Raw genomic sequence first — 18,726 nt, 5'->3', positions numbered from 1 at the left:
ATATTTAAGAGCGTAAATTACAAAGCCTTAAAAAAAAGATTTTATGAACTCATATGAAAAACCGTCTTCTAAAAATGACAGACTTTCTTTTTATTTTTTTCAGAAGAATGAGGTAAAGGCATTTTTATTCACAAGTAACATGACCTCTCATAAAACTTTCAAGGAATATATAAATTTCTTTTTACAAGGTGTTGTTTTTTTCTGTCTCTATTGAAATATAATAAACAATTAGTTGCTTGTATTTACATTGTACAATTCAATGAGTTTTTTTTTCCTGTTATAGTTGGCATACAATAATAAACAATTTCAGTTGTATTTCATAGTGATCAGAGATCCACACAACTAGCAAAGTGATCACCCCACTAAATCTAGTACCTCTCTTCCCTCCTACATATTTATTACATTATTAACCATCTTCCCCATGCTACACTCTACATTTCCACGTCTATTCTGCAACTATCCATTTGTACTCCATTTTAAATGAGGTTGGAATTGTGGTGTTTACTTTTATACCTAGTATTTTACCCAAATGTGTTACAGCCTTTTCTAATCATTTGAATATCTACAGAAATGCCAAGAGAGTAACAGAGCAACAGAGGTAATTTGCTGTCATTTTATACTGCAACCTCCATTTCTGATTTGGCTTCTTGATGCAGATTACAAAGATAATTGTGAAACAGTTGGATCTTAAAGGTCGAGCTAAGATTTTTTTGGCAATCTGGAAGTAATGTTTTGTTTTTCTATTACATGGTCTTTTTCCCAGTTAAGTTTGGCAAATATTTTTCCCTCCTGCTTCTTCTAATTTATAAATTTTTTGTTTGGAGTACAATCTAAACCAACATCAGTTAGCCTTAATTTTCTTTCTGTTTTGGACAACTGCCTAGTTCGTTGCAAAAATAACAAGTTTTGACTTGAGAGATATATTATAAGCTGCTCTTAACACCTGAAAGCCCATGAATCATCTGAAGTTTTTGTAGGTACTAATGTGTGTGTGTGTGTGTGTGTGTGTGTGTGTGTGTGTGTATCTTTTAAGAGTAATAGAGTAATATTCGGACCTGCTCCCTCAAGATTGGGTGTCGAGTGTTTTTTTTTTTTTTTTAGCAGCCCTAGTAATCTCCAGTGCATGGCATGAAGGTGAAAAACAGTTTGATTTGAGGCTGTTTTCAAATGTAAGAAGTATAGTTATCAGCTGAAACTATCTTGAAAGAGAAATTGATCATCAGGTGGGTAATCTTGGACTGTTTCTTGTCTACTTAAAGTGGCCTCTTGAACACCAAGAGACCATTTCTACCCTTGCATCCCAGTCCCTCCCCCATCAGCATGTCAGTCTGAATAGCCCTGGTACTTTATCGTACCTGAAGGGAGTCGTAAGCAAGGTGCTCAGTGAGGCCCTTTCCTGGTATCTATTTATATTTTCTCACACATGAGAATGTGTATTTTATAAAGCATGTGTTTATCTACTTGTTTGTCTACTATAATATGTCTCCAATAAAGCTAAAATACATTGAAAAAAAATCCCTTTGCCTTTTTTTTTGTCCCTCCCAACCCTCCTCCCATCTAGTATCCCTCTAAATATTCTCTGTATCTATGAGTTTATTTCTGCTTTTGTTGTTGTTTTTGTTTATTTTGTTCTTTAGATTTCACATGCAGTATTTGTCTTTTTCTATCCAAGTCATTTCATTTAGCATAATATCCTCTAGGTCCATCAAAGCAATATATTTTTCCATCACCTTCTTTTTAGTCTGTGTGTGTCTTTTAATCTGAAGCAAGTCTCTTGTAGGCAGCATAGTTAGGGGTCTTGTTTACTTATCCATTCAGTAACTATTTTTTGGTTAGAGCATTTAATTCTTTTCCATTTGAGGTATTTGTTGAAATGTAGTTAGATCATTCTTCATTTCTGTTTTTGATACATGTTTTTTCTTCTTAAAGAAGTCCCTCCAACATTTCCTGTAATTTGGCATGGTGATGATAAATTCCTTTAGCTTATTTTTGTCTGGGAAGCTCTTTATCTGTTCTTCAACTCTAAATAATAGCTTTGCTGGATAAAGTATTCTTGGTTGTAGATCCTGGGTTTTCACCACGTCGAATATTTTTTGCCAAGCCCTCTGTCCTACATAATTTCTTTTGAGAAATCAGCTGCCAGTCTTGTGGGTCTTCCCTTGTAGGTAACTAAGGGTTTTTCTCTCGCTGCTTTTAAGATTTTCTCTTTGTATTTAACCTTTAGCATTTTAATTATGATGTGTCTTGGTGTGGGCCTCTTTGGGTTCCTGGTTTTTAGGACTCAATGAGCTTCCTGGGGTTTTATGTCTATTTCCTTCACCAGGTTAGAGAAGTTTTCCATCATTATTTCTCCAAATAGCTCTTCAACATCTTGTTTTCCTTTCATACCCCATGACACGGCTGTTGTTACATTTAATTTTGTCTCATAGGCTCCTTAAATTATTATAGTCTTGGCTTCTTTTATTCTTGCCATTATGATTGAGTGTCCTGGGCTTTCCCATCCTCTAGATAGGTTATTTGATTCTCTTCTTTATTCACTTTGTTTATTCCTTTATTACATTTAATATACTTCTCATCTCAGATAATGTGTTCTTCATGTCTGACCGATTCCCTTTTATAATTTCCATTTCCGTTTTTATTTTATTTTATTTTTCTGTTGAAGTTCTCATTGAATTCATCTACACTTTCCCTAAGTTCATTGAACTTCTTTATAACCAGTGTTTTGAACTCTGCATCTGTTAGATTGCTTGACTCCATTATTTCTGGATCTCTGTTCTGTTCTTTCCTATGGTTTCTGCTTTTTTGTCTTCCCATTTTGGCTGCCTTTCTGTCTGTTTCTATGTACTAAGCAAAGTTCCTTAAGTCTCCCACTCTTATTAATGTGGATTTGTTAAGTAGATATTCAGTGGCACAGTCCTGAAAGGGGTTCAGCTGCAGGCCAAGTTTAGTCCCAGTCTGTGCCCCTTCAGGGCCACCTGTTAAGGTTCAGCAAGCAATTCACAGATGCCGTGCTTATAGTTGCCTCAAAAGGCCATGTTGGAAACCGAGACCAGGAGTCACCAGTGTGAGTCTAGGTGCTGTTTAGCAAGGGACACCTGACTAAGCGAGGACACACCTGGATGTGGCTTGGGTGGGACCGCAAGTTGAGGGAAGTGGAGTTTCAGGGAATCCTCTGGGCGGAGGCAACTCTGTTATCCAGTTTGATCATGTCACCACTATGGTAGTGTTGAGTCCTTGGACTGGGAGGGGGCAGGGCTCAACAGAGGAGCAATGGATACTGCTGGCACTTTTGTGCAGAGCAAGTCTTGCCTAAACTCTTATTCCGACTACTCAGGGTCCCCCTGTAAGTCCCTGGTGCCCCCTGTGCAGCTGAACCAGCTCTGGTGCTCAGAGTGAGCAGATCCATTACCACAAAAGTCCGGTTGCAGACACAGCCTCTTTGGCCTTTTTAAGAGGCATCTGCCACTGCTGCTGCCTCAGCCTCCATCTCACTCAGCCACTTAGGACCAGGCAGCTTCATATCCTCGCCCATCCCACTGCAGGATCATTTCTTAGATTTCTCCCTAGTTATATGGCCTGTTCATCTAGATCCCAGGTGATTTTCCTTGCTATTTGCTCCTTGCATCTGTCACAGCTTTGATTTGGTCACCAGAGGAATGAACAGAGCCTCTATCATCTACACCATGGTTTTTTTTTGTTTTTTGCTTTTTTTTTTTGACAAAGACTTTCTTTGTAAAAAAATTTGAGGCTGCTAATTTGAAGGCACAGGCCATCACTGCTAAGGGAAATTCTGTTTTGGAAAGATTATTAGGGAGACTCTTAGGGATTGGTAAATTTTAACACCTTCTTTCTAAATATCTTGCACAGAGTCATAGGACATATCTATTCCCTTATTTTAAAAAAGGTCTGATTGTGGGAAATGATGACAATTCAATATTAAATAAGATAAATATCAACTCAAATGCATTTTAAAAATTGTGCATGGAAATAAAAATTTTAAAATATTCTAAAATGTTAATAGTTATAATATCTGTATTATGGGAGATTTATTTCCTTTTTAGTACTTTTGGCATTTGCCAACTTTTCTGTAATTAATATACATTATAGTTATTCTTAAAAAGGTATCGTGTGTGTGTGTGTGTGTGTGTGTGTTTGTGAATATACATATATACACACTATAAGAGTATTTTAAGAGTCATTAACTTCTTAATAGGGACTTTATGCTATTATCATAACCATATCACAGGCAGAGTGAAAGATTGGGAGAGGGGAGTGGGACATTAATTAAATTATTTTCCTAGACACATAGCATCTGCAGTTCTAAACAGACTGCTCCACAGCGATCACAGGCAGACAGGCTTGAATAATCAAATGACTCTCGGGGTGTTATTTAAGATGAGGCAAAGGGAAAAAGCGTGGCTCGAGTAGAAAGCGACCACCCCACATTCCATTCCCAGTCCTCATGGTACTTCCCACAAATGTCAAATTTTGATGAAAATTCCACTCTCTTCTATTCTGCCACTGGATAACTTGTTTTCCAACATCCTGACCTGCCAGAGCCCGCCGGCAGAGATCCAACAGCACCTAAAAGAGGGGGGTGAAGCCTCAGAAAAAAGAAGACAGGAAAGCGCTTCGGGAGGGCATACAGTCAACTGCTGCAGGCCCAAGTTTATTTAGCACAGCCTTTATATAAGTTTTTGGATACAATAGCAAAGCACAGAGTACAATACCATAGGAATGCCGGCATTTACATAAGTTTCTAAATATCCTTCCCTCAGGGTACAAACATCCTTCTTTTCTGGGCTGTAAAACATTCCATTATCTTAAAGGGTTTCTTTAGGAGGCAAACCTCCCCTCCAGGGTCAGTAACGTTTAACTCCACACCCTGCTTCCTAGAACCATTGTTTAAGCAGTCTCAGCGGCTGCTTCATGGCTATCAGCTACGTGACTTCTTCAGTGTCTCTTAATGGCTCCTGACACTGACTAACCCCTCCCAATCAATCACCATTCAAAAGAAAAAGAAAAGAAAAGCCTCAGAATGTAAAGTTATTGGCTTCCACTTCAGGCATGTAAAATAAACATATGAAAGGGGATAAGAGAAGGCTGGGAACTTTCCTTAATACACATGTATTAATATTAGTTAGGAATACATTTAGATGGAACCTCATTTGCTGACTTGAAAGGAGTTTTCGTCCAAGAATTAAGAGGATACATTTTGATGAAATCTTAATGGTCCGGCGTTTTGTAGAGGATGAATAACACTCTGATGGGCCCAGGACTTTTTCCTTCAGAATTGTATCTCTGCCTCCTGCCTTGCAGCTTCCCAGCCATTCTCCACTTGTCCTTATTCTGTAGAAACGGCTGGACCCACCCTCTCTTTAGCTTGTGTAGCAGACACCAGCCCAAAGATAATTTCAAAGAGACACAGGGTCAGAAAAGAGGAGGTGCTTGAGAAGTGTATACTGGGGACCCAGGCTGGCAAGGAATGTAGTTTTATGTTGTGTTAGAGTTAGGCAGATTCTGAGTAGGGTTGCCAGGACAAAATACAAGACAACCCTGTGAATATGAATTTCAAATAATGATACAGAAATTTGTATGTAACTACATAGTTATACTAAAAATTATTCATTGTTTATCTGAAATTCAAATTTAATTGAGCATCCTATATTATTATTTGTTGAACTTGGTAACTCTAATCCTGAGTAAGGTGATGCTGTCCAACAAAATAAATTTAAGCATTTAAACACTGTTGTTACTCTAGTTACAGTCTTATTTTAAAGGTCTGTATTTTATAGCATTCCTAATTCAACTAATTCATATATTTTGGGGATCTGCAACATCAATTATATATTTCATTTGTTGGGATAGAGATGATTTTAAAATAATCTGAGATAATTTACATAATTATAATGAAGCTTAGGTAAAGCACTTGAAATATATAGCCTCCATATTTAAGAATAATTCTAATTGGTAGCAGGTCCTTTTCTTTTTCCAGTGAGAGAGATTGAGACCACATTCACTTCAGAAGACGACTGAATCAGAGGTACGATGATACGGTTTCAGTACGTTGTCTATTAAGATGATGATGATTGAAATATCTGTGACAGTGTCAGAAAGGAGTTAGTTCTTTCCTATTTTACAAAGGTCGCAATCACAGTGATAACTATTTCTTTTTGTAACAAAGACCACAGTCAAATCAAAGGGGAAATATTCAAAGTAAGATAAAAGGAGTTGACATTAGAAAAGACTATATGGTGACTAGAAAAAAAAAAGGAAATGATTTAAAAAGTACTTTATGGGCAGACTACAATCACTGGCTTTTTCTCTATAAAGTTGTCCTTACTATTGTACTAATACTATGCTTCCCTAATGTCTGCTGAAAACCAGCAGAAAGAGAAAGTTTTCTAAATGCTAATAGGTATATTCAAGCAGCTTATGTCTGCATGGAGCCCCGTCACTCAATAATGCTCAAAAGCAAGGTCAGAGAGGAAGCAAACTTGCCTTCTACCAAATGCTTGATGACTGTGTTTCAATAATCCACCAAGAAAGTCAATGCCCAAGGACAAGCATGGAGCAAAAAACAGCCGGGACAGAAAACCCTCAGTCAATGCAGTAGAAAAGACATAGGATAGGAAATTCTGATTGAACAACACTCTGCCAGCAGTCTTTCACTCGCTGTGACTTTGAACAAGTTCTTCAGTCTTTCCTTTGCAGATTGAAGAAGTTAAACATGATCAAGCTTGTAAGCTCCCTGTCTGATGAAACTTCAAAGAACCTTAATTCAACGACTTTTCCCCCCAAATTCTCACTTCACTTGCCCATCTTTCCCCCATGTATATCTAACCCAAATTAATCCAACTATATTATAATCTCTGTCACCACCCCCAGGCGGTTGAGAAGTACGGGAGAAAGTGACGTCCAGATCCAGAGCCAGCAGCCTTCACTCTCACTCAAGCGTGAAGGTCCTCTTTTAGTTTAGAGAAAATAGAAAATTCCCTCAGATGCCTGCCTTCTGCATGTTATACAGACTCACTGCCGTCACAAATTGCTTTCCTCTTCCCATCTTAGTAAAAAGATCATGACCTAGATAATGCTTCATTGATTATAATTTCTCAAGGATACAACTTTCTTTCACTTTAGTGGCAATTTCCTCAACATAAAATGTTTATATAATCTATTAAAAGATAAAATTTTACCTTGTCTGTCCTGATTGCTGTTTCCTTTCTTAAGAGTCAAGCTCAAGAGAGTGGTCTGTAATTATCATGTCCACTTTCTTATTCCAGTTCCTTCCACTCGCTTCTACTTGATTCCGCTCCTGCCACCCCAATGAACACCGCTCTAAATTATAACCTTTCTTATTACTAAAGCCATAGGATGAACTAAATGGCATTTGCACTGAAATCTCCTTTTCCTTGGCTTTTATTCTCTTTCTCTCATTTCCCACCCCACCTCCCTCCCTCTCTCCTCCTTCTCCTCCTTCTTGGTCTATCCCTTGAATATTGAATATTGACACTAGGGTAGTGTCTCAGGCTCTTTTCCCCTAGTTGGATTCCTTTACTAACTTACTGACATGTTTAACCTCTCCAAAACTAAACCAGTCATCCTGCCCTTTAAACCCTCTATGTCCCCTCAACTTAGGGGACCAGCAGTTACTTTGTCATTGATATCAGAAACCTTAGCTCTATTCTTAAATTTATCATTTCTTTCACCTTAATTATAATTGGTCACCGAATCATATCAATTCCACCAATGTAATACCATGTTCACTATCCAGCAGATCTGATATTGCCATTGCTACTAACCACATCTGTGACACTACATTGAAAATCCTTAGGGGTTCTAGAGCACTGATCAGAAGCAGCACAGTTCTTTGCCATTGACCTCAAGCTCTTTTTAAACCATCCCTCACCTCCCTGATCTCATATCCAGCCACTCTCCTCTGTAGTACTTTGTATTTTTGTCAAAACAAATGCCTGTGGTCTCCCAAATGTGTCATGTTGACACTATTCCAGGGCCTTGTCCTTCTGCTGCAATGCTCTCACTACTTCTCTGCTTCCCGTGTCAAGTGACTTATTTCTACGCATGCTTCATGACTCAGTTCAGGTGTTCTCTTCACCAAAAGTCTTTCTTGGTGCCCCAGTCTAGGTTGCTCTAGTCGAGTATTTGAAATATAGCAAAACCTTGAAATGTTTTTGAAAGTTTAATAATCTGCTTTAACAATTTTCTCTTTTAACAATTAAATTTACCCTAATTCAAAAGGCCTGACTTTTTCCATACCTTAAGTTTATTTGTACTTCACTTTCTGTTCTTTGAATCTTTATCCCCTCTGTAATGTATCGCTTAAAATTCTGTCTTAAACAGTTTTTACGAAACATTTTCCAAAGAAAAATGTTAAAGAGAAGCAGATGGAGGCATGAGGTCAATAGACAGTTAAAAAATGAAAACTAGATGGAAGAGAGGCACAATTTATCATGGAATATATGGCCCTCCAGGTACTTTCCCAGTGTGATATTAATAGAGCTTCTTCAGTTATGATTCCTTAAATTTTAAAAATTGTAGAAAGCATCTAGCTTTCTTGAGTATAGTTTTCAAAGAGGTACTATATTAATATTACTATGAGTGTACATTTAAGTATGAGTATGAATATTAGTAAAGATATAAGCTAAGCTGCTGCAATGAAAAAACTAAAGAAAAAAAAAAAACCCACTGGTTCCAACAAGGCAGAAATTTATTTCTCACATAATAGCTGTACCCAATAGTCCAAGTAGGCTGGGTGTATCTACACCAGGGACTCAACTTTTTTTTCTCCTATTGTTCTGCCATGCTCTAGAATTATTCTTTCCAATATTGGCAGCCACCACCCACGTGTTTGTATTGAGCTCTTAAAATATGGCTAGTCCAAACTAGGTTGTGTTGCAAGTATATAATATATATACACACCAGTTTTCAAAGACTCTGTATTAAAAAATTTCAAAATATATTAATAATAACTTTATGTTGAGCGCATGTTAAAATAATATTTTGGATGTATTGGCTCTTTCAAAGTGCTTTTGTTCCTCAGGATGATTTCTTGAGTCGTGTTTGAAAACTGTTATCATACAGCCTCTTGGGAAACAGAAGCTTCAGCAGAGTTCAATCTCTTTCTGTGTCTTTAGTATTAAAATCTGTGGAGAAAGAAAAAGTAGGAAAAAGTCAGTTTTGTCTGGCAACACTCTCCTGCTAGAGGCTCTTGTTTCCTGGGAGGAGAAAAGGTCAAATAAGTGTCTGTAAGCAATCTGTTCACAGATATGAGGACCAGGGGCAGTCACACAAAGCTTTTTCATTAGCTATTTGGGTGTCATTACCACTTTATCTAATAGATGCTAATTATATGAAGCTACAGGACTTTTCCTCATTTACTGTGGTTGCCTTAACTTTCTGTCAGGTATGAAACAAATAGCAGTAAAAAAATTAAGTTGTTGCATCATTTATTTAATACTGAATTACTCATTTTTTCATTTCTCCTTGACTATGAATTTCATGTTAAGCAATGCATAAAACTGGTATGCACATACAATTGAGACTTTATTGTCAAACTGATATGCATTTTGCAAGTTTTTTCTTTTTAAAGAAATGCTTCCAGAAATATTGGCTTTTGATCTATCAAATTAGAGTTAAGTCCTTTTTCAAGCGGGTAGGTAACACTGGTATGAACCTAATTAAGTTCAGGGTTACTATTTAACACTGGGGATCAAAAATAGATTCTATGTTTATTATTTACTTTTACAAAATAACCACAAGAAGAAAACAACAACAAAAATAATAGCACTAATAAAATTTGGTAGATGCAGGGGAGACTTAGAGCTAGTGAAAAATAAGCCACTCCTTCACCTTTCAATGTGGGAACTCAATAGACACTGTTTAACTGTTGATAAAGCAAGAAATAGAAGTATAAATATACTATAAGATATAAAAGTGTTAAACCATCAGAAGAACTAAAAGATCAATGATAAAAATATTTATGGTGGAAGTGGGTTTGGCGAGATGGAGAACTTCAGAAATTTGCTTTTTTATTTTCTACCCTTCTTTACTATTTGAAAAAAAATCTGTATAAAAGATAAATTAAGAAATAGTTTTTTTTTTATAGAGTAGCACACATGAAAGAGGAATATATTACCTTCAAAATCAAAAGAAGCCTATTAAGCATTATGCCTCTTTTTTATTGCAGAAGGGGGCAAATGGAACAACTTATCCTATACTTTGGAAGGATATCTTGACATCCACCGCATTATTGGACCCTTAGAAATTTCGGTGAAGTAGAAAGCCTCTGAATTTTGGCTCCTGAAAAGTAAATAATAAACATAAAATCTATTTTTCATCCCCAGTGTTATTTCCTAACCTCGGACAAACAAATGTATTAACAATAAGTCTAGAGTAGCTACTGCTTTCTCACTAAATCTAATAGTATAACATCATAAACATAATAGAGTAGTGTGATATCGTTTAGAAGGATAAGGTAATCAAGATCCCTGCGAACTAAATGATGACAAAGGACTAGAGAGTTGCTATACCCCTGAGGTAAGACAATTAAGGTATATTTCTACCCTTGGTAGCCAGAAACAAATTTCTTTGATGGTATTTACTAAAGGTGTAGATACAAAAATATGTCAGATAAATAACTAAATACCAGATACCAAGGGATGTGTTAATTAGCACAAGCAATGAAACCACAACTGATAGAGCAGCTGCAATTGGAGTCACCACCTGGTTAACTTATAATAACCCATTGATTATTCTCCCACATCCAACTGTTTCTTGCACAAGCCAAATAGACGAGTTGAATGGAAATGTGGTAGGAATCACTACCCCTGCATCCTTCAAGTACTCAATGATGGCATTAATTTCTGCAGTCCTTCCAGGAATGTTGCTTTTGGTTTACTATTTTCCTAGGTAGAAGCAATTCTAGAGGCGTCCATTTAGCCTCTCATCATTATGGCCCTCACTTCACAATTCAAGGAACCAATGTGAGAATTCTGCCAGTTGCCGAGAACGTCTATTGCAGTTATGCATTTTAGAACTAGGGAAATAACCACAGGGTATGTGCTTGGTATGTCTTACATTTTATTTACCCATTCATTCATTGATGGACACTTAGGTTGGCTATTGTAAACAATGCTGCAATGAACATAGGTGTGAATATATCTCTTTAAGATAGTGCTTTTACTTCCTTCAGATAGATACCCAGAAGTCACTGTAATTTCTAACCTATAGAGAAGAGCAATCACAGAGCTATTCAAGGATGCTGGGCTCCTCTCACAAATTCGTTTCTCACATTTGAGATAAAAGATATGCCTTCTGGACCCTCTTAGAGTGGGTGAGTAGGTTTCAAATGATAAATCCACTTTAGCATTCCAATCTTTTTAAGCCTTTGGATTTTTTCCACTATAATATACCGAGGCAGTCCTGGCATTTCAACATCACTTAGAATAAGAGTAGACCATGTTTCAGTTCACGTTTCAGTAAACCAACTAACTAGTGTTCTTTTTAACCCTCCAAGCTGCAACATTAGTACAGATTCTCTGCTTCATCCCTATCAATAAATTTGGCCTGATCCAACTTTATGTTTCTTCCACCATTTTCCCAAATCCTTAATATTTATTCCTACACCCATTCCCTGGTTTTCTGTCTGTATAGATTAGAAAAATCATGTAGTTCTTTTATAGTGTGGTACACCTCACCTTTTGGGGTCTGCTGAGACTTGAGTCTAGTTATAGTTCTAGAAGCAAAAAGTAGTGATGAAGATGGGTCCTGAGGAAGATTAGTTGTGTCTTGCAAGGCTGCTACCTCAGGGGAGGCTTTTAGTTTCCTCAGGCAAAGTAAGGTTAATCTGTTCAGATGTGGATGGAATAGCTGTTTCTACTGGGAAAACAAAACCCAAAACATCAGAATTTAGGGGGCTCAACATCCCAAGTTTCATCAGGATTGTTCTATATGTTCCCATTCTAATTTTTAAGAATCCATTCCTTCCCAGTTAATGCCCACTCTCCAAGTTTGGAGATTGAGTTCGTGTTGGAAGTTAGCCACTCACAGAATTAGAGGCTGGATTTGTTTTTCAGCAAGTTCAGCTCTGCAGCTACAGGAGGTAAGAGTTTCTTTCAGAGCAGAGACTTTTGGGTCATTTGTGTGACCCTTGACTGGGAATGCAAATCCCTGATCTCATCCTTTCTTTTCCCTACTTTGTTCAGTGCAATTGGAGCAACCAGCCAATCTCATTATAATTGTTAGTTTGACTAAAATGTTTTAAGGTATCAAATAAATGGTCATCCATAATCAGGAGTATTAAATGGTGATACTTTGTGTATCTCTATTATCATATCATGTCACAGACTATCAGTGAGCTCTTTACTACTGGAGATAGAGTCATTAGTGACTTGAAATCTAATCAGATTAGAGAACCAATTTCAGAAACTCCAGAACAAATTCTTAAAACTGTTCAGAAGCAGACCCAATAGAATATATAATAATTTCATTTCTTTCAGATATATACATAGAAACCACTGTAATTTATATAAAAAGGAGAGAGAGAAGCAGAGAGACAGAGACAGAGAGACAGATAGACACAGGCACAGAGAGATAGAAAGTAAATTCATATGCAAATCCAAAGATCACCTATATCCTGGCTTCTAGCATTATAGATAACTTTCACATGACTTTTGGAAATTGAAATATACATGTATATACACATATATACATGTCCATTTATATTCATATATATATATTCAAAGTAGGTACTATTTTGCGTATAGACTTTTCCACTCAATGTAATGCTTCCGACATCTAACCATGTTATTATATATAACAGTTTTTCATTTTCATTAGTTTAACATTATGTGAATATTCCATAATTAATTTATTCATTCTGTCAATGGTCAATAAGGTTTTCAATTTAAGACTATTATAAATGATATTTCTTCGTATGTTTCTTTTTACATATTGTATTTTTTTTGCATTTCTACATATATACATTTCTATGCAGTATATACTTAGTAGTAAATTAGCAGGACATAATGAAGGTAAATTTCCAAATTTCATAAAAACTGCTGAACAGATATCCAAAGTTATACTACTTTACACTACTTCTAGTAGTTACTTCACATTCTTGTTAACACTTTCTCCTGTTTTTTACTCCTAATTTTTTAAAATTAGCCTTTTCGATGTATGCATGTATAAATGTATAGCATATTATAGGCATATTATTGTTGTTGTTGTTGTTTTTTATGCCTACAGCACCTGGTGTTCCTAGGTAGTCTCCCATCCAAGCACTAACCAGGCCCAACCCTGCTTAGCTTTCAAGATCAGATGAGATCAAGCGTGTTCAGGGTGGGATGGCTATAGACATGTATCATAGTTTTGTGGTGGCTGAAAAATGACTGCTAGAAATTTATTACTTGCAGGAAAATTACTGCTTGGCTGTGTCCATGGGAACATAGGCTGTCACCCATAGGAACATAACATTCTAACAATAAGCTTTCTGCTTCTGTACCCCCGCTTGCACACCGACCTGTGGGTCGACAGGTAATGAATAGAAGAAAAATAGGCCTTTGTGTAAAGAAGGAATGAAGAATAGGATTTTGGGCTTAAAAACCCTGTACCTCTACATTTCAGGGTGCTTAATTTGGGGTCTGCGTACCCCTGGAAGACCCAGCTGGCTGAATAAAGAGTGTTTCCTATAACTCACTGAGTTCTGGTGATCCGTGTATCTTTCGGGGGCTGGTGGCTACAACAGTTTTAATTTGTGTTTTCCTTTTTACTAATGGTGTTCAATATTTTCACATGTCTATAGGCCATTTAAGTAGCCTCTCTTATGGGTAATCATTCAAGTATCCTTCTCTATTTTTATTTTGGGCTGTCTTTTTTTATTATTATTGATTTGTGGGAGTTTATATATGCATATATTTTTTCATATTTCAAACTCACACTCATTGTTACACACATATAAATTCCTACCTTCTGGCTTTTTAAAAACTCGCAATGGTATATTTTGATTTTAAAAAGTTCTTAATTTAAATGCAGTCCCATTTATCTAAATTCCTTTATAAGTTTTATTGTATATTGAAGAAGCATTTCCCTATGCCGTATTATAAATTTGTATTATATTTTTCTTTAAATCTATAATTTATTTTGTATTGATTTTTTTAAATTTAAGTTTATTGGAGTAACATTGGTTAACACAATTGCATAATTTTCAGTTGTGCATTATAATTTGACATCTGTATATTCTTTTGTGTGTTTACCACCCAAAGTCCAGCTTCCTTTAGCTATCATATATTTGATCCCTTTTACCCACTTCACCCTCTCTCTACCCCCCTGTATTTGACCACCTTAATCCCATCTATTGCTCCCCTCCTCCCCGCCCCTCTACCCTCTGGTAATCACTAGTCTATAGATAAGATAAGATAAACTCTATTTGTTTATCTTATTCATTTGTTGCTTTTAGGTTTATATTCCACATATAAGTGATTTCATGTGATTTTCAACTTTTTCTGTCTGGCTGATTTCGCTTAGCATGATTCTCTTGAAGTCCATCCATGTTGTAGCAAATGGCAGTATTTCATCTCTTCTTATGGCTGAGTAATATTCCATTGTATATATGTACCACAGCTTCTTTAGCTAATCATCTATCATAGGACAGACACTTCGGTTGTTTCCATATCCTGGCTACTGTGAATAATACTGCTATAAACATCAGTGTGCAAGTATCTTTTTGGACATGGGTTTTCAAGTCTTTGGGGTAAATATCCAGGACTAGGGTTGCTGGATCATATGGTAGAACAATTCTTAGTTTTTTGAGGAACTTCCATACTGTTTTCCATAGTGGCTGTACCAATTTGCAGTCCCACCGGCAGTGTATGAGGGTTCCTTTTTCTCCGCATCCTCTCCAACATTTGTTATTATTTGTCCTATTGATTATAGCTATTCTATCAGGTATGATATGGTATTTTGTTGTGGTTTTGCTTTCATTTTCCTCATAGCTAGTGATATTGAGCATCTTTGCATATATTTGTGGACATCATATGTTCTCTCGGAAGAAGCGTCTGTTCAGGTTCTCTGCCCATTTATTGACTGAATCATTTGTTTATTTGTTGTTACTGAGTCGTATGAGTTCTTCGTATATTTTGGCTATTAGGCCCTTATCGGAGGTGTTGCTTACAAATATGTTTTCCCATTCGGATGGTTGTCTCTTTACCTTGTTGATGATTTCTTCTGCTGAGCAGAAGCTTTTTAGTTTGATGTAGTCCCATTCATTTATTTTCTCTTTTACTTCCCTTGCATTTGAGGTCAAATTCATAAAATCCTCTTTAAGTCCAAGGTCCCTGAGTTTAGTTCCTATGTTTTCTTCTATGCATTTTATTGTTTCAGGTCTTATATTCAGGTCCTTAATCCATTTTGAGTTAATTTTGGTGTGTAGTGATAGACAACAGTCTAGTTTCATTCCTTTGCGGGTGGCTTTCCTGTTTTCCCAGCACCATTTATTGAAGAGGCTTTCCTTTCTCCACTGTGTTTTTGGCTTTTTTGATGAAAATTATTTGCCCATAAAAACATGAGTTTATTTCTGGACTCTTGATTCTGTTCCATGTGTCTGTTTTGCTGCCAATACCATGCTGTTTTGATTATTGTCACTTTATAGTATAATTTGAAGTCAGGCAGAGTGATGCCTCTGGCCACGTTCTTTTTTCTCAGGATGTCTTTGGCAATTCGAGGTCTTTTGTGCTTCCATACAAGTCTGATGATTTTTTGTTCTATTTTTTTTTTAAAGCTAATGGGATTTTGATGGGGATTGCATTAAATCTGTATAATACTTTAGTTAATATGATCATTTTAACTATGTTGATTCTTCCAATCCAAGAACACAGAATCTCTTTCCAGTTCTTTTTATCTTCTTTGATTTCTTTTAATAGGGTCTTGTGGTTTTCATTATATAGATTCTCCACATCTTTCATTAAATTTATTCCTAGGTACTTTATTCTTTCTGTTGCAATTGCAAAAGGAATTATTTTTTCTACTTATTTTCTGACACTTCATTATTAGAGTATAAGAACACTATGGATTTTTGAATGTTGATTTTGTATCCAGAAACTTTACTGTATTTGCTTATTGTTTCTAGTAGTGATCTTGTCAAGTCTTTAGGGTTTTCTATATAGAGAATCATGTCATCCACAAATAGTGACAGTTCGACTTCTTTGTTTCCTATTTAAATGCCTTTTTTATCTTTCTCTTGTCTGATTACACTTGGTAGAACCTCCAATATTATATTGAATAACAGTGGTGATAGTGGACAGCCTTGTCTTGTTTCTGAACTTAGAGGGAAGGTTTTTAGTTGTTCACCATTAAGAGTATGTTGGTTGAGATTTTGTCATACATGGTATTCATTATGTTAAGGCACTTTCCTTCTATATTGATTTTGTGAAGTGTTTTGATCACAAATAGTTGCTGTATCTTGTCGAAGACTTTTTCTGCATTTATTGATCTGATCATATGATTCTTATTTTTTAATTTGTTTATGTAGTGTATCACATTAATCAATTTGCATATGTTGAACCATCCTTGTGCCTCTGGGATGAAGCCCACTTGATCGTGGTGTATAATCTTTTTAATATGTTGCTGTATTCGGTTCACTAGTATCTTATTTAGGATTTTTACATGTGTGCTCATGAGAGATATTGGTCTGTAGTTTTCTTTTTTTGTGTTATCCTTACCAGGTTTTGGTATCAGAGTAATATTGACCTCATAAAATGAGTTGGGAAGTATTACCTCCTCTTTGATTTTTTGGAAGAGTTTGAGGAGAATAGGTATTAAATCTTCTTTGAATATTTGGTAGAATTCACTGGTGAAGTCATCTGGTCCTGGACTTTTCCTTTTTGGTAGGTTTTTGATGATTGTTTCAATTTCCATACTGCTGATCAGTCTATTTAGATTTTCCAGTTCTTCTTGATTCAGTCTAGGAAGATTGTATTTTTCTAAGTACTGGTCCACTTCTTCTAGATTATTAAATTTGGTATTATATACTTTTTCATAGTACTCTTGTGATCCTTTGTATTTCTGGGATGTCAGTCATAATTTCCTCTCTTTCATCCCTGATTTCGTTTATTTGTGTCCTTTCTTTTCTTTCTTTAGTGAGTCTAGCCAGAGGTTTGTCAGTTTATTTACTTTCTCAAAGAACCAACTCTTCATTGCATTTGTTTTTTCCATTGTTTTTTTTTTTTCAATTTCATTTATTTCTGCTCTAATTTTGATTATTTCTTTCTGTCTGCTGATTTTAGGCTTCATTTGTTCTTCCTTTTCTAGTTTTTTAAGATGAAGCATTAGGTTTTTTATTTGGGCTTGTTCTTGTTTTTGGAAATATGCCTGTAATGATATGAACTTTCCTCTTATGATTGCTTTTACCATGTCCCAAAAGTTTTAATATGTTGTACTATCATTATCATTTGTTTCTATGTATCTCTTGATCTCTCTTTTTATTTCTTCTCTGACTCAGTTATCCCTCAGTAGTATAGTGTTTAATCTCCATGTATTTGTGGTTCTTCCTAATTTCTTTTTTGCAATTGATCTCTAGTTTCAAAGCATTATGATCAAAGAATATGGCTGGCATGATTTTGACCCTCTTATATGTATTGAGGCTATCTCTGGTCAATTTTTGCAAATGTTCCACGTGCACTAGAGAAGAATGTATAAGCAGCTGTTTTGGAATGGAAGGCTCTGTATATGTCAATTATGTCCAGTTGGTATAACGTGTCATTTAAGGATGTTATTTCCTTATTGATTTTCTGTTTGGATGATCTGTCCATATCTGACAGTGGGGTATTTATGTTCCCGACTATGATAGTGTTTTGGTCTGTTTCTCTCTTTAGTTCTGTTAGGAATTGCTTTACATATTTCGGGGCTCCCTGATTGGGAGCATAGATATTAATAAGTGTTATGTCTTCTTGGTGCATAATTCCCTTTATCATTATGAAGTGTCCCTCAGTATCTTTCTTTACCTTTTTTATTTTGAAGTCTGTTTCATCTGATATTAGTACCATGACTCCTGCTTTTCTCTGAATGCCATTTGCTTGAAATATTCCACCCTTTCACTTTGAGTCTGTATTTGTCTTTGGAGCTGAGATGTGTCTCCTGGAGGCAGCATGTGGTTGGGTTTTGTTTTTTGATCCATTCTGAAACTCTGTGCCTTTTTATTGGTGAATTCAGTCCATTTACATTCAGGGCGATTATTGAAAAATGAGGTCTTCTAATAGCCATTTTATCTTTTGCTTTCTGGTAGCTCAGAATTTCCATTGCTTCCTTGTCCTTGTGTTTCTGTTTTCCTTATTTTGATTGGCTTTTGTAGGCTTTCTCTCTGATCCTTCTTGTTTTATGTTATATACTTCAGTTCTGAATCTTTGATGTGTGGTTACCATTACAAATACGAAAAAGATAGTTATACATATACAGTCATCCATTTTCTTTTGCGCGTGCCTTATCTTCATTCCCCTTTGTGAATTTAGATCTTTGAATCCTCCCCTTTTCAGTCATTGTTATCTCAATTCATCTGTATGTATGCTGAACATTTCATTACTATTTTGCTATAGCAATTCTATTATTATTTAAGCTTATAATGCTCTGTTCTTAGTAAGGGTTGGACTCCTCTGCTTCTAATTACTTCATAGTTACTTTACTCCTAATTATTATTCTTTTTTTCTGTCATTTTGT

General features: G+C 35.9%; 1 pseudogene; it reads right to left on the bottom strand.

Annotated features, from left to right (window-relative positions):
- Positions 1-13,257: 13,257 nt before the first annotated feature.
- LOC118610100 lies at positions 13,258-13,376 on the bottom strand (annotated as a pseudogene).
- Between the last annotated feature and the right edge of the window lie 5,350 nt (positions 13,377-18,726).

Source organism: Rousettus aegyptiacus, unplaced genomic scaffold (genome assembly GCF_014176215.1).
Source record: "Rousettus aegyptiacus isolate mRouAeg1 unplaced genomic scaffold, mRouAeg1.p scaffold_m13_p_12, whole genome shotgun sequence".
Classification (NCBI taxonomy): Eukaryota; Metazoa; Chordata; class Mammalia; order Chiroptera; family Pteropodidae; genus Rousettus; species Rousettus aegyptiacus.
The sequence above is the reverse complement of the archived record's forward strand: the minus strand, read 5'-3'. Positions and strand labels throughout refer to the sequence as shown.